The sequence below is a fragment of the Marmota flaviventris genome, chromosome X (genome assembly GCF_047511675.1).
Source record: "Marmota flaviventris isolate mMarFla1 chromosome X, mMarFla1.hap1, whole genome shotgun sequence".
NCBI lineage: Eukaryota > Metazoa > Chordata > Mammalia > Rodentia > Sciuridae > Marmota > Marmota flaviventris.
In genome coordinates, this window is record NC_092518.1 from 99163660 (window position 1) to 99178059 (window position 14400).

Below are 14400 nucleotides of genomic sequence, written 5' to 3' on the forward strand. Positions count from 1 at the left end.
GTTCCAACAGACAACTTGGAACTATTAGGGAAAGGTCAAGAGAATTACAACAGCCCTGACATTCTTGAGCTGCTAAACCAACACCAGCAACCGCCTACCTTTGGACTTCTCATGACATGAGACAAATAAACCCTCATGTGTTTCAGCCACTATAATCAAATTTCTTTTATTCACAGATGAATGCAATTCTGAACAGATCTACTTCAACAAGTTCTGCTCCTCCTCCTTAGCTATACTCATGCCTAGAATGTCTTCCTTCCTCCCCACCATCCTAGCCCTGAAATCTTTGTGTACCAAACCAAATCTATCATTGAAGAACCAGTTCAAATGACATTTACTCTTTGGGATCATATTTTATTTCCTCCCAATCTAGATATACTATTTCTTCTTACAATTCATCCGTAATGTACTTTATCTGACCTCTGTTGTGAAATATATATATATATATATATATATATATATATATATATAATTTGTTTGTGTGATGGGTATAATTACTCTTATTTGTATTACATATTTCTTTGTATTTTCTACAGAGAAACACAGTAGACATTTAGCAAATCCTTGTTAATTAAATATAAACTTACAATATAAGGATAACTTCTCTTTATATATACATATACAGACACACTCCTGACTACAGTATCTTCTGGAATCAATTTGAAAGGAATGCAAGCAACCAAATAGATAAAATATAACTTCAAATGATAATTTTAATGGCTTTGGAAAGTGAATCATTCATTTGATAATGGAAACTTACCTTTGTTTAATTTTAGATAGATCATTCTTTCATTTCAACACTTGTGTATTGAATGTCTCCACTATGCAGTAATAGTGCTATAAACAGGGTTGTATTAAGATGAATAAAGATTTGAACTGGTAATGTTATCATCAGAGCTAAAATATAAAGGTTATGAAAAGCCCAGGTGAACATGATGAGATCCTGCACGAAGTTGAGGACAGTGAGAATGGAAAGTCTGTACTAGCCAGGCATGCTGGCACATGCCACCATGAATGCTGAGGTAGGAGTATTGCAAGTTCAAGGCCAGCTTCAGATACTTAGTAAGACTACATCTCAACATAAAAATAAAAAATCTAAAAAACTCAAAAAGCTAAACACATACACACACACACACACAGACACACACACAAATAACCCAATCAATAAATGGGCCAAGGACCTAAACAGACACTTCTCAAAAGAGGATATACAATCAATCAACAAATACCTGAAAAAATGTTCATCCTCCATAACAATTAGAGAAATGCAAATCAAAACTACTCTAAGATTTCATCTCACTCCAGTCAGAGTGGCAGCTATTGTGAAGACAACAATAAGTGCTGGTGAGGATGTGAGGGAAAAGGTACACTCATACACTGCTGGTGGGACTGCAAATTGGTGCAGCCAATCTGGAAAGCAGTAGAGAGATTCTTGGAAAACTAGGAATGGAACCACCATTTGACCCAGCTATCCCTCTCCTCAGTCTATACCCAAAGGACTTAAAAACAGCATACTACAGGGACACAGCCACATCAATATTTATAGCAGCACAATTCACAATAGCTAAACTGTGCAACCAACCTAGATGCCCTTCAGTAGATGAATGGATAAAAAAATGTGGCATTTATACACAATGGAATATTGCTCAGCAATAAAAGAGAATAAAATCATGGCATTTGCAGGTAAATGGATGGAGTTGGAGAAGATAATGCTAAGTGAAATTAGCCAATCCCCCCCTCAAAATTGTCAAATGTGTTCTCTGACATAAGGAGACTGATTCATAGTGGGGAAGGGAGGGGGAGCATGGGAGGAATAGACAAACTCTAGATAGGGCAGAGGGGTGCGTGGGGAAGGGAGGGAGTAGGTGGTTAGCAATGATGGTGGAATGTGATGGACATCATTATCTAAAGTACATGTATGAGGACACAAATTGGTGTAAATATGCTTTATATACAACCAGAGATATGAAAAATTGTGCTCTGTATGTATACTATGAATTGTAATGCTAAAATATACTATCATATATTTTAAAAGTCAATAAAAATATATATAAATTTTAAAATAAATAAATAAATAAAAGGGCTGAGGATGTAGCTCAGTGGTAGGGTGTTCCTGGGTTCAATCCACAGTACTGCCAGCACATGCAAACCACAAAAGCCTATATTCTTTAGGCCAGACTCTGAGAACAGGTATGTAAATGTTATTTAGGAGTCTGCCATTCAGGCTCATACTAGATACTGGTCTTTCATCAAATGCCACCTGCTCCAAATGATGTAGATAAAGAGGGACAGTTGACAGTCTGTGCTTAAAGGGGATATTTTGATAAAACATAAATGAGAATTCTAAAAAGAAAAAATTCAGAATTCTAAAAGAAAACAACCATGAGATAAACAACTGATGAGTGCTATTAGATAGAAAGATCCTCATGTAGGAGGAAAACCTCCTTCTCTCTGCTCCCTTTGTTCAAATATATTATAGCCTTAATCATATTGAATACCCCTTTATTTCCATTTCTGCCATAATTTTGAGTATAAGGATCTTTGTGTCCACCTGACATTAGGACTGACACATAGCATATTATAAATGATTGCTGACTAATCTTTTTGTCTGCAATGTTAAAATCATTATTAACCATGGAGTTTGTGGGTATGGTTCAATGGTAGAACACCTGCCTATCAAGCACGAAGCCCTGGGGCCCTGAGATCCAATCCTAGCACTTCAAAAGAAATGACCATGGCTTTCTTGAAACCCTTCCTCTTTGTATCATGGCACTGGATTCTCTTGGTTCTTTTCTGTTGTTGCTTTTCTGAATTCTTTTCCCTACAACTACCTTTTCAGTGTTGGTATTCTTCAAGGTAGTGCTCATTTCCCCACTCTTTTCATTTATGTTAAAACCAGAAAAATTATTAGCACCCTATCTCTCTCTCTTTTTGGTACCAGGGATTGAACCCAGGGGTGTTTTACCACTGAGCCACATTCCCAGTCCTTTTTATTTTTAATTTTGAGATAGAGTCTCGCAAAGTTGCTTAGGGCCTTGCTTAGTTGTTGAGGCTAGCTTTGAGCTCGTGATTCTCCTACCTCAGCCTCCAAAGTGGCTGGGATTACAGGTATGCACCACCGCTCCTGGCTACACTTTATCTCTTTGAATATATCATTGTTTTAACATTATTTTTCCTCTTGCCTTCTAAAACTTTAACCAGATGTTGTTTAGATTTTCTTATTGCATTTTCAATGTCTCTTAACCTCTATCAAATGTTTTCTTCTCTTTGTGCTTCTTACTGGGCAATATCATCTGATATGTTTTCCAATTAATAAGTTCTCTTCAATTCTTTGTTTAATCTGTTCAAGGAGGTTCTATTTTGTATTTAAGTTATGACTTTTTTTTCACTTCTCCAAGTCTCATTTGTGTCTTTTTCCCAGTCTACCCATTCAGTTTTCAGAATTTCTTAATCAACTTGAAATTCCATTTTATTTCTTTTGGCATACCAAACATTTTATATCTAATGTCTGATCATTCTTATCTTTATAAGTCTTTGTGAGTCTGTTTTTATAGACTCCCACTCATAATGGCTTGGTTTTTTTTCTTTTTCTTTTTCATTTTCTTTTTTGTAGGTTTAGTGATTTTTTTTTCATTATGAGCTCATGCTCTTTGGAATTTTATCTGGGAGAATTCTTTGGGGCCTCTTTAAAATTCTTCCAGAGGAAATTTTTACTTGCTACTGTAGTGTGCCAGAGGTGGTGCCGGTGCTGTTAACCAAGGACCATCATAAACTAAATTTTCAGCTTGGTGATTTTTGAAGTCACAGAGATAGTATTCTGCTTCCCAGATCTCTCCCTTTCTCATACACTGTCAGTTATCAATTCCTATCATTACGACCACATGTATGGATATGTGGTTGGGAATTCTCAGAGGAAACATTTCTGCCCCTCCACTCTCCCAATTCCTAGGCAGGTGGGTATCTCATCTAAAGATAGGGTATATTCTAGGCTACTCGTTGAGGTAGTCACCTTTAAAGGATTTGGGCTTTATGACAGAGTCTCCAGTCAGCCTGACTGCCTTTCTTGGGTCCCATGTTTTATCTCCTGCCTTGGTCCTACCACACAGTTAGTCCTTTAATGCTGACTCTAATCTACCAGGGATGAGCAGATACGCTCAAGACAAACTCTGGCTTGACGACCTCGAGAAAACCTAAGCTTCAGTCTCTGGATTCTGATCGTTTCCCTTAAGTTCAAGTCAGCTCCACTTTAAAAACAACAATTTAAATATTGCATCCAAAGTTTTAGACATTCTTTATTAGAAAAGTTTTCTCTACAAATCTATCCTATTATCTGAAGCAGAAAATGTTCTTTTACCTAATTATATTCTATCTGGGTAGTTTTGTCCTGTTTAAACAAAATTCTTCCTCTGGATAAATCATAAATTTATATTCTTAACTTTTCCCTAAGCTTCAGGTATTATAAACAACTGCCTACTGCTCCATATGAATCATGCAATTCTTGGTATAGCCCCCCTACTTCAAATTTACTCTTTGTTCTATGCCAATTTCCTGGCCAGAGGCATGGCAATTTACCTACACAATTGGGCTAGAAATGATGATATCCTCTTCAGGTCTCTCCCTCTCTCATACACTGTCAGTTCTCAATTCCTGTTATTACAAACTACGAAATTGTTTCTGATTAGCTGCTTCTTCCCCATTCCCCATGAAAACACTCCAGTTCAGTCTCGTACCCATCCCTCACCTAGACAATATCCTTAGTCACTGGCCTTTGGCTTCTAATCTACTTGATACCCATTTCATTATTGAAGCTGTCATCAGAATTCTTTTTCCAAACCTCAGATCTGCTCATGTTGCTTGCCTGCACAAAAACCATTATTGGCTTTCCATTGCTTATTATAGAAAGAATAAAATCCTGACATTTTTACTTGATGTTCAAAGTATGTGGCACTGGGGTGCGAATTTTGCAGACTTTTCATTGTAATGCCCCAGTTAAACTGCACTTGTCACCCTGTGACTTGACTCATTTACTTGAAGAACCCTTTCCTTTATCTCCATCTACCAAAATCCTACTTATCATTTAAGGCCCAGTTCAATTTTTACTCTCTTCATAAAACCTCCTTAGAAATTAGTTACTCTTTAATCTGTATTCCCATAGCAGTTTGCCTATATCTTTTGTAAATCTTACCATATTGTGCCTTTTATCGAAAGCCATTGAGTATGTTTCTTTCTCCTACCACTTCTGAGTCCTTGAAGGCATTAGCCTATAGTGTTTACTCGGTCTACTTTGCAGTCAAATAGATTGGTCTCAAATCTGGAACACCACTAGCTATGTGACTTTGGGCTGAGCTTCTGTTTCCTCAACTCTGAAAAAGGAATATACAGTAGTGTTGTAAAGTTTAAGTTATTTATTAGCACCATGCCTGGAGTAACTGTTCAATAATTATTTGCTGCTATTATTAAAGGCAGATGCTATAGCTTGTTCATCTTTCTGTTTCATGGACACATCCTCTAGCCTTCCCTCTTTCTTCACACCCTGTCCCAATCCAGTGCTTAGCCCAGTACCTTGCACAGACTAAGTAATCACTAAATTATTCTTGGGTGAAGGCTGAAAATGTCATACAGTTTTCATATGAAACATTTAATTCAGTCTAGGGAGAAACAGTTCATGTTTGTATGAGACATCAATAGACGAATGCTTATGGGCTGTTCCAGCAAGATGTATCAATGGAACATCCTGTCTGAGCACCAAAGAGCAGCCCCTTTCAGTATTGTCTGAACAAGCTGGCATTACAGAGAGTGGTGAAAGAGAAAGGGGAGGTTTCATATCCTAAGGAAGTGTTTGGAACTTAATGAGAAGTGTAGGCTGAGAAAATGACCCTGCTCTTTGAAAACCAAATGCAGCCGTGAATATGAGGCTTACATACAACCGAGGCCATGTGTGAGCAACAGAGGCCAGAGTTTTGCAAAATCTTTTTCCTGGCCTGTGGTGAATTTTGAATCAAACCCACTCAGCATTTTGCTCTCTATAGACACAGCACATTTTTTCTCTAAATCCTCACTCTCAGCATGCTTAGTAACCAACATTCCTGATAAAAACCAATGAAACCAAATGAATTATTTGGGGGTTAGATATGAAGTTGGTCTTCCCCCTCCATTTCTTGTTCCAGCACTAAAGATGTTTATACTTATTACTTTACATTTCTTAAAACTACCAGTATTCCAAAGTTATCACTGTTTGCTTGGATTCTATAATTTTTGCTGTTCTATTTTAAAGATAAGTATACCATATTTTATGAGTTACCTAGTCTAGTGTTATTGGTAAGATTCCCATAAAGGTGAAAGTTTCAAAGACCACATTTTGTTTTTGAACTTTTCCTGAATTATATCTTGCTTAGCTGCAAATCCATCATAATGCTCCAGCAATTCTATATGTGTTTCCAAGCTTATCTTTTTATGAATTTGAGAAAGATTTAGACTTTTGCTGCTTTTAGCTAACTATTTTAGGAATGTTAAGCTTTATCATTCAGAGATGATAAAAATGGAATTTTCCTGAGCCACACAGTACAGACAACTCATTGGTATTCCTGAGATCTGATTATTTTCCCTTGAGTAAAGATACAGAACAGCCCTATTATAGGATACACTTCAGGAGACCCTCAGTAACCCTCAAACACAAGAAATTCAATTAAAATACTTTGTTCTTGAAACTAAAGGTTATAGATGGCTATCTGACTGATCTTTATTTGTATATATAACCTTTGATTCCTAACCTGTCCCTTCCACTGGAAAAAAAAATCAATGGACCAGGATATAGTCAAGATTTTTCAGTTCTATCCCTTAAATGGTTTTTCTTTCATAGTGTCTGCCCCTCCTCCCCAGTATCTTAACTTGCTCTCAGCTAGCTGCTAAGTAATCACTGACAAAGTCTTGGTTGATAAGGCTTAAGCCAGGAGTGTGGAGTGACTGTGTGTGTGTGTGTGTGTGTGTGAGAGAGAGAGAGAGAGAGAGAGGAAGAAGAAAAGGAGGAGGAGGAGGAGGAGGAGGAGGAGGAGGAGGAGGAGGAGGGAAGTAAAAGAAAGAGGAGTGAGGTGAGAGAAAGAGAAGAGAGGATCCAGAAAGAAGAGTGGAAAATAGCAGGGCATTGCAGAAGCAGCAGCTTGGAGATCGAAAAATGAAGCTCGGATATTGTTTTCTGGATAGGAATTCCTAGCTTATGGTGTTACTTGTCTCAATTAATCAAAAATTTCTTTAATACCAACCAGCTTTCAATATTTGAAGGAATGTTTCTCTCATGGCAGAACTTCAACCACTTCAACAACTGCTGGAGAGGATAGTCCAGGGGTGATTTTGTGAGTCAGAATGATCAGCTCAGTGGTGTTGCCTGTAGGGTGCTAAGCAGAATTCCTGGCTCTGATCATTACTCAGACATTATTGAACCTGTAAGACAAAGAGTGGAAAACTTTATTGCCATACTTTATGAGCCAGACAATGCAATAGGAACTTATTTTACGTCAAAGGATGAAGTGTTTGGGGTCCTCCTTTTCCTATTCTAGCTCCACTGTAATGCTATTGAAGAGGTAGAATGTGAGGCATAAACAAACAGAGTTTTACACTCTCAGGCCACTTTAAGAATAATTGGCCATACAAATGCCTGTTAAAAAGTAGCTGCATCTTTTAGATTGTGTTGATAGAGGCCTGTCTTCATTTTGAAGTCTTACCTGTGAGGTAGATGAAGTATTTTCTCAGCTCCCCTCTTGTCTCCTCACACAGTATCTGTCCTCTTCCTCTTGGCATTCTTGACTCCAACTATGGAATTCCCTTGAAGCCTAGTTTCAACCAACCCACTACAAAACTACCTTTATTGTAGGCATTTGACCTGACCATGGTAATACTTTGTCATTATAACACCCTTCTTCATGTGGTCTTTCATCTTATGAAGAGGCACAAATAAAAGGATAGGCAGGCCTTCCAAACCATTGAATTAGGGCCCCTTGAAGTTAGAAAAATCCTCCAAAAACGTAATAGTTATTGTTTTCTGCTTCTTCATGCTCTTACCATTATGATTTCAGAGGAATATTGTTGGTCTTCAATGGTGCATTTTGGACAAGATGACGTGATGGGGATGTATAGCAGAGATCCTCTTAGAATCCTTAAGTCATATTATCTAGGCAGCCAATAGCTCCATCTCCTCAGAAGCCTGGCCATATTCACAATGAAGAAAAGGGAAGCATCATACTTATCTTAGTCTGTTTAGGCTACTATAACAAAATAACATGAATTGTACAGCTTATAGGCAACAGATATTTATTTCTCACAGTTCTGGAGGCTAGGAAGTCTAATAAGAAGCTGGAAGATTTGGTGTCTAGTGAGGTACCACGTTCTGGTTCATGGATGGCATATTTTCACTGTGTCCATACATGTTGAAAGAGGCAAAGCAGCATTCTGGAATCTCTTTTATAAGGGCAATAATTCTGTTTGTAAGGGCTTTGTCTTTAATCATCTCCCAATGGCTCCATAACCTAACACCATAACATGGGTAATTAGAATTCAACATGGATTGGGCAGGAACACAAACATTTAAACCATAACAATGCTACAGCAGTGATTCTCAGCCTTGCCTGTTTATCGGAATCATTGAAGGTATTTTAAAACACTGATGCCTGGATCCCTCCCCAAGATATTCAGATTTAATTAGTCCGTGTGAAACCAGAGCTTGTGAAGCCTCTCAGGTGATTTTAACCTACAGACACCAAGATCATGAAACATTGTTACAATGTGAAGTTTTTTACCTGGTGATAAATGGCATCCTATGAGTAATCCCACCCACACAGCAACCTATTGATGTAATATCAGGGTTTGATCATTCATCTTTGGATAAGGTGAGGGCCAAAAAGGATGATCAATATTCAGCAAGCTGAATCCTGACACTCAACCTCATCTGGAATTATTACTAATATTAACTCTTATTCTCTAGCAACTAGTTATTAGGCTTTGGGTACATTAATGAGACCAATGTCCCTGTTGCCTAATACTTAGGAAATTCCTAGTATGTGGGATTTTAGTTTTAAAACCAGACAGTATCAGGAAATGAGGATGAGTAGGTTACCCAAGAAATATATGAGAAATAGACATGAACCATACAATTATTTGCATACTTACATTCTGAAGAACATAAACTGGGAAAATGTCCACCATGGATGCAAGGCTTTTTGCAGAAATCTACAATTTTAAAGGGATAATTGAACTTATTTGGTTTTATTTACTTGGCATAGTCCTACAAAGGAAAAGCTCACAGTTGCACTAGCTCAAATAGCAAAAAATAAATAAAACAAAGAAAAAGAAACCACCAAAACTCCACATTCACTAAAGGCTTCTTGACCTGGAATTGTATACCTTGGTTGGAGTCTGGGATCCTGCCTAACGATTGTCAAGAGGCACTTGGGCAGTTTGCATGAAGAACGGCATCAGTACAGGAGGCCAGTAGTGATCCAAAGCCCAGAAATAATCCACTTCATCAGTTGATGAATAGAATTTGAGAATGGATCTGCTACTGGCCATCATATGAAAACTTTTTTATTTAATGGGAAGATAGCCACACTGGAAAAACAAATCATGTTAACATTTACATGTCTGATGTACCTTACTCAAAGTGTGTTTTCTATAGGATGATGCTGTTTTGTAATTTTCAGGTGGAGAATAGAGTTGAGTGATGAGCCCTTGGTAAACTTGGCTACAAGGAATGCAGATTTTAATATACCAACAAATGCATTTTTAGAAAAATGATTTTTGAGAGACATAAGAATTTTGTAAGAGATATAAAGACTTTGATTTATAAGAAATATAAAGTAGTCAGTGTATCTTTCACACAAAGTAGTAATGTATATAGTGATTAAAATTGACTTCAGGGGCTAGGGATGAAGCTCAGCAGCAGAGCATTTACCTGGCATGTGTAAAGACCGAGCTTCAATCTCCAACACAAAAAACAAAAAAGAAAAGGAAAAAAAATATTTTAGAATCAGATTGACAGGTTCAAAATCTGGTTCTGTTTCTTGGAACTTTGCAATGTGACCTTAAGAAATTTACTTAACCTCTCCAATTCTCCATTTTATTGTCTGTATGCAAGACCAGTGTACCTCCTTTGTGGGATTGTTCTGAGGACTACAAGAAATAATTGATATAAATCAGGGTCTCTCAACCTCACCATCACTGACATTTTGGGCTACATAATACCCTGTTTGGGGGACCTGTGCATTATGGGATACATGGCAGCATCCCTAACCTCTAGCCATAACTACTCCTTTAAAATGTGACAACTGGAGCTTCAGATGTAACTTAGTGGTAGAGCACAGGATTAGCACATATGAGGCACTAGCTTTAATCCCCAGCATCCCCACCCCGCAAAAAAGACATGACAATGAAAAATGTCTCCAGATATTGCCACATATCCCCTGGGGGTAGAGAAGAGAATAGGCCTTGGTTGAGAACCACAAGATATAAAGTTATTAGTATGATACTTTGAAAATAGTAGGTAAAACTGGAGAACTTACGCAGTAGCTATTATAATTATTAATACTATATAAATATTGGAACTGTGTTACTGATGCTGGAACTTAAAGATGTATAAGTATATTTAATTCTAAGAATAGCCTCTCAGACTCTATCTTTTGGGATGTGTAAACCAGCCTTATATTGCTGAGAGAAATATCAGAAAACATAACCTTCCTGCCTTGCATCCCCTGTACCTACTAGTCCTGCAAATCTAAGGACTTTCCAATATATTGATGTGTTATTTAACCATCTTAAACATTAAAAAGAGCTTAAAATACAGCTAATTTCTAAGTGAATATTTGTCCAGAATGGTATCATTGGCAACTTTATGACATTTATTGAATACTTTTTTCTTTCATTGAATTTATTTTCCCTTTACTGACATTAATACTCTACAGAATATGAGCCTCAACTCCTAATTCACTAATAAAATTATGGCAAAGCACCATGAGCTTCATCAACTACAAACATCTCTTCTCCTTTCTCAAGTCTTTCTCTGCTCATCTGCACTTTTTTTGGTACCAGGTATTGAACTAAGGGGAACTTAACCACTGAGCCACATCCCCAGCCTTTTTTTTTTTTTAGTTTTTTTAGTTGTAGACAAACACAATACCTTTATTTATTTATTTTTATGTGGTGCTGAGGATTGAACCCAGTGCCTCACACATGAGAGACAAGTACTCTACCACTGAGCCACAATCCCAGCCCAAGTTCTTTGTTTTATATATTTTATATAGAGACGAGGTCTTAGGGCCTTGCTAAATTGCTGAGGCTGGCTTTGAACTCACAATCTTCCTGCCTCAGCCTCCAGAACCACTGGGATTACAGGCACCATCACCATGCCTGGCCCATCTTTATTCTTATTTAAGGAAAAAGAATCTTTCTTCTGAATCTTCATGCCTCTGGGGCCCTGTTTAAAAGGACTTGTTCTAATTATGGCATTTGCCAGTATATGGAAGGAACTGGAGAATATTATGCTAAGTGAAATAAGCCAGTCCCCCCGACACCAAAGACTGAATGTTCTGTCTGATATGTGGATGCTAACACACAATAAGTGGAGGGAGGAAAATAGAAGTTCATTGGATTAGACAAAGAGGAAAGAAGGGAAGTGAGGGGGATGGGAACAGAAAAGATAGTAGAATGAATTAGACATAACTTTCCTATGTGCATATATGAATGCACAACCAGCAAAATTCCACATCATGTACAACGACAATGGGATTCCAATTAGAATAAGATATACTCCATGTGTATATAAAATGTTGAAATATACTCTACTGTCATGAATATCTAACAAAGAACAAAGAAAAAAGAAGGTTTTGTTCTAGTATTTATCCATTCCTAAGCCACATTTTCAGTTTATTCCTTTCCATCAGTTCCTTTGCTCTCCTAAAAATACATTTCCCCCATCTAGAAAAGCCCTTGGCCACTAACTGCAGTCTCATTTCTTTGTTGAACCCCACAACACTTCCTTCCATTTTTTGTTGTTGTTGGGTCCTTTTTTTTTTCTGCCCAGCCCTTAAATGTTTGCATTACTCAGTATTCTGTCCTCACTGGTATTGTGGCTCAGTGGTAGAGTACTTGTCCTCACTTTCACTTTTCACTCAACACTACCCTCCTTAACTCAACTCAGGAAAATCACTATTTTTTTTCTCAGGATTCAATTATCAACTCTTTGTTGTTATTTTCAAACTCTCTTCTTTGGATTCTGAACTTGAGATACATTTAGCCAAAATGCCTACTCTATACCTCCACTCGGAGGCATATTGGTATGTAGGTACTAAATACCTCCACTAATCCAGCAGGTAGCCCCAAATCAGCATATATAAAATGGAACCCACATTACATTCTATCTTAAAATGACTCCTCGACCAATGTTTTTTAAACAGCATCCACTCAGTTATCCAAGCCAAAACTCTTGATGTCATTCTTAACTGTTCTCTCTCCTAAACCTCCCACAACCAACTGATTAGCAGGAACTGTCAATTCTACCTCCTACATATTTATTCTGTCCACCCATTCCTCTTCATCTCTATTGGCACGTCATCTCACTCCTAAACTACTATGAGAACCTCATAACTGATCAACCTTGACCTTGCTCTGCCCCTGTATAGTCAAAGGGAGCTTTCTAAATTAGTACAAAACTGACTGTATCACTGTCCCATTTAAAAACTCCAGCTGCTTCCCATTGCCAATTTGGGTTGAATTCAAATTCCTTGCCATGGCTCTGTAGGGTTCTTCATTAGCTGACCCCTGCTTACCTCTGTGACAATGTCACTACAAAATCACTCACTTAAAACTTTCAGTTGCTCAAATGACCTTGCTTTCTTTTCTCTTTGGATTCCCACACATGGTATGCTCTGCTTGAGTCATCTGCTTTGCCTCTTAGTTCATCCCAACTCACCCTTTTAGTCCCAGTGTAAACATTAATTCCTCTGAAAAGCCTCCTGGACCCCTCAGTTCTGTGATAGTTGTCCCTCTTTATGTGCTACATAAGGTCTACCCTATGTTATCAGTTTGTTTTATAATGACAATTTACATGTCTTTCTTCTCTATTAGACTACAATTTCCATGAGGGTGTTTCTAGCCCTCTAGCACATGGTAGGTGTTCAAGAAATACTTGTAGAAGGGGCTAAAAACATGCAATGGAGAAAGGACAGCATCATCAACAAATGGTGCTGGGAAAACTGGAAATCCATATGCAACAAAATGAATCTGAATCCCTTTCTCTCACCATGCACAAAAGTTAACTCAAAATGGATCAAGGAGCTTGATATCAAAACAGAGACTCTGTGTCTGATAGAAGAAAAAGTTGGCTCCGATCTACATACTGTGGGGTCGGGCTCCAAATTCCTTAATAGGACACCCATAGCACAAGAGTTAAAAACAAGAATCAACAAATGGGACTCACTCAAACTAAAAAGTTTTTTCTCAGCAAGAGAAACAATAAGAGAGGTAAATAGGGAGCCTACATCCTGGGAACAAATTTTTACTCCTCACACTTCAGATAGGGTCCTAATATCCAGAGTATACAAAGAACTCAAAAAATTAAACAATAAGAAAACAAATAACCCAATCAACAAATGGGCCAAGGACCTGAACAGACACTTCTCAGAGGAGGACATGCAATCAATCAACAAGTACATGAAAAAATGCTTACCATCTCTAGCAGTCAGAGAAATGCAAATCAAAACCACCCTAAGATACCATCTCACTCCAGTAAGATTGGCAGCCATTATGAAGTCAAACAACAACAAGTGCTGGCGAGGATGTGGGGGAAAGGGTACACTTGTACATTGCTGGTGGGACTGCAAATTGGTGCAGCCAATTTGGAAAGCAGTATGGAGATTCCTGGGAAAGCTGGGAATGGAACCACCATTTGACCCAGCTATTGCCCTTCTCGGACTATTCCCTGAAGACCTTAAAAGAGCGTACTATAGGGATACTGCTACATCAATGTTCATAGCAGCACAATTCACAATAGCTAGACTGTGGAACCAACCTAGATGCCCTTCAATAGATGAATGGATTAAAAAAAAGTGGCATTTATACACAATGGAGTATTACTCAGCACTAAATTATGACAAAATCATGGCATTTGCAGGGAAATGGATGGCATTGAGCAGATTATGCTAAGTGAAGCTAGCCAATCCCTAAAAAACAAATGCCAAATGTCTTCTTTGATATAATGAGAGCAACTAAGAACAGAGCAGGGAGGAAGAGCATGAGAAGAAGATTAACATTAAACAGGGAAGAGAGGTGGGAGGGAAAGGGAGAGAGAAGGGAAATTGCATGGAAATGGAAGGAGACCCTCATTGTTATACAAAATTACATATAAGAGGAAGTGGGGAA

The 14400-nt window shown here is 37.9% G+C and overlaps 1 protein-coding gene across 1 annotated transcript in view; it reads left to right on the forward strand.

Moving 5' to 3' along the window:
• The window catches only part of Luzp4 (leucine zipper protein 4), a 147328-nt gene that overhangs the window by 112965 nt on the left and 19963 nt on the right, over positions 1 to 14400 (forward strand).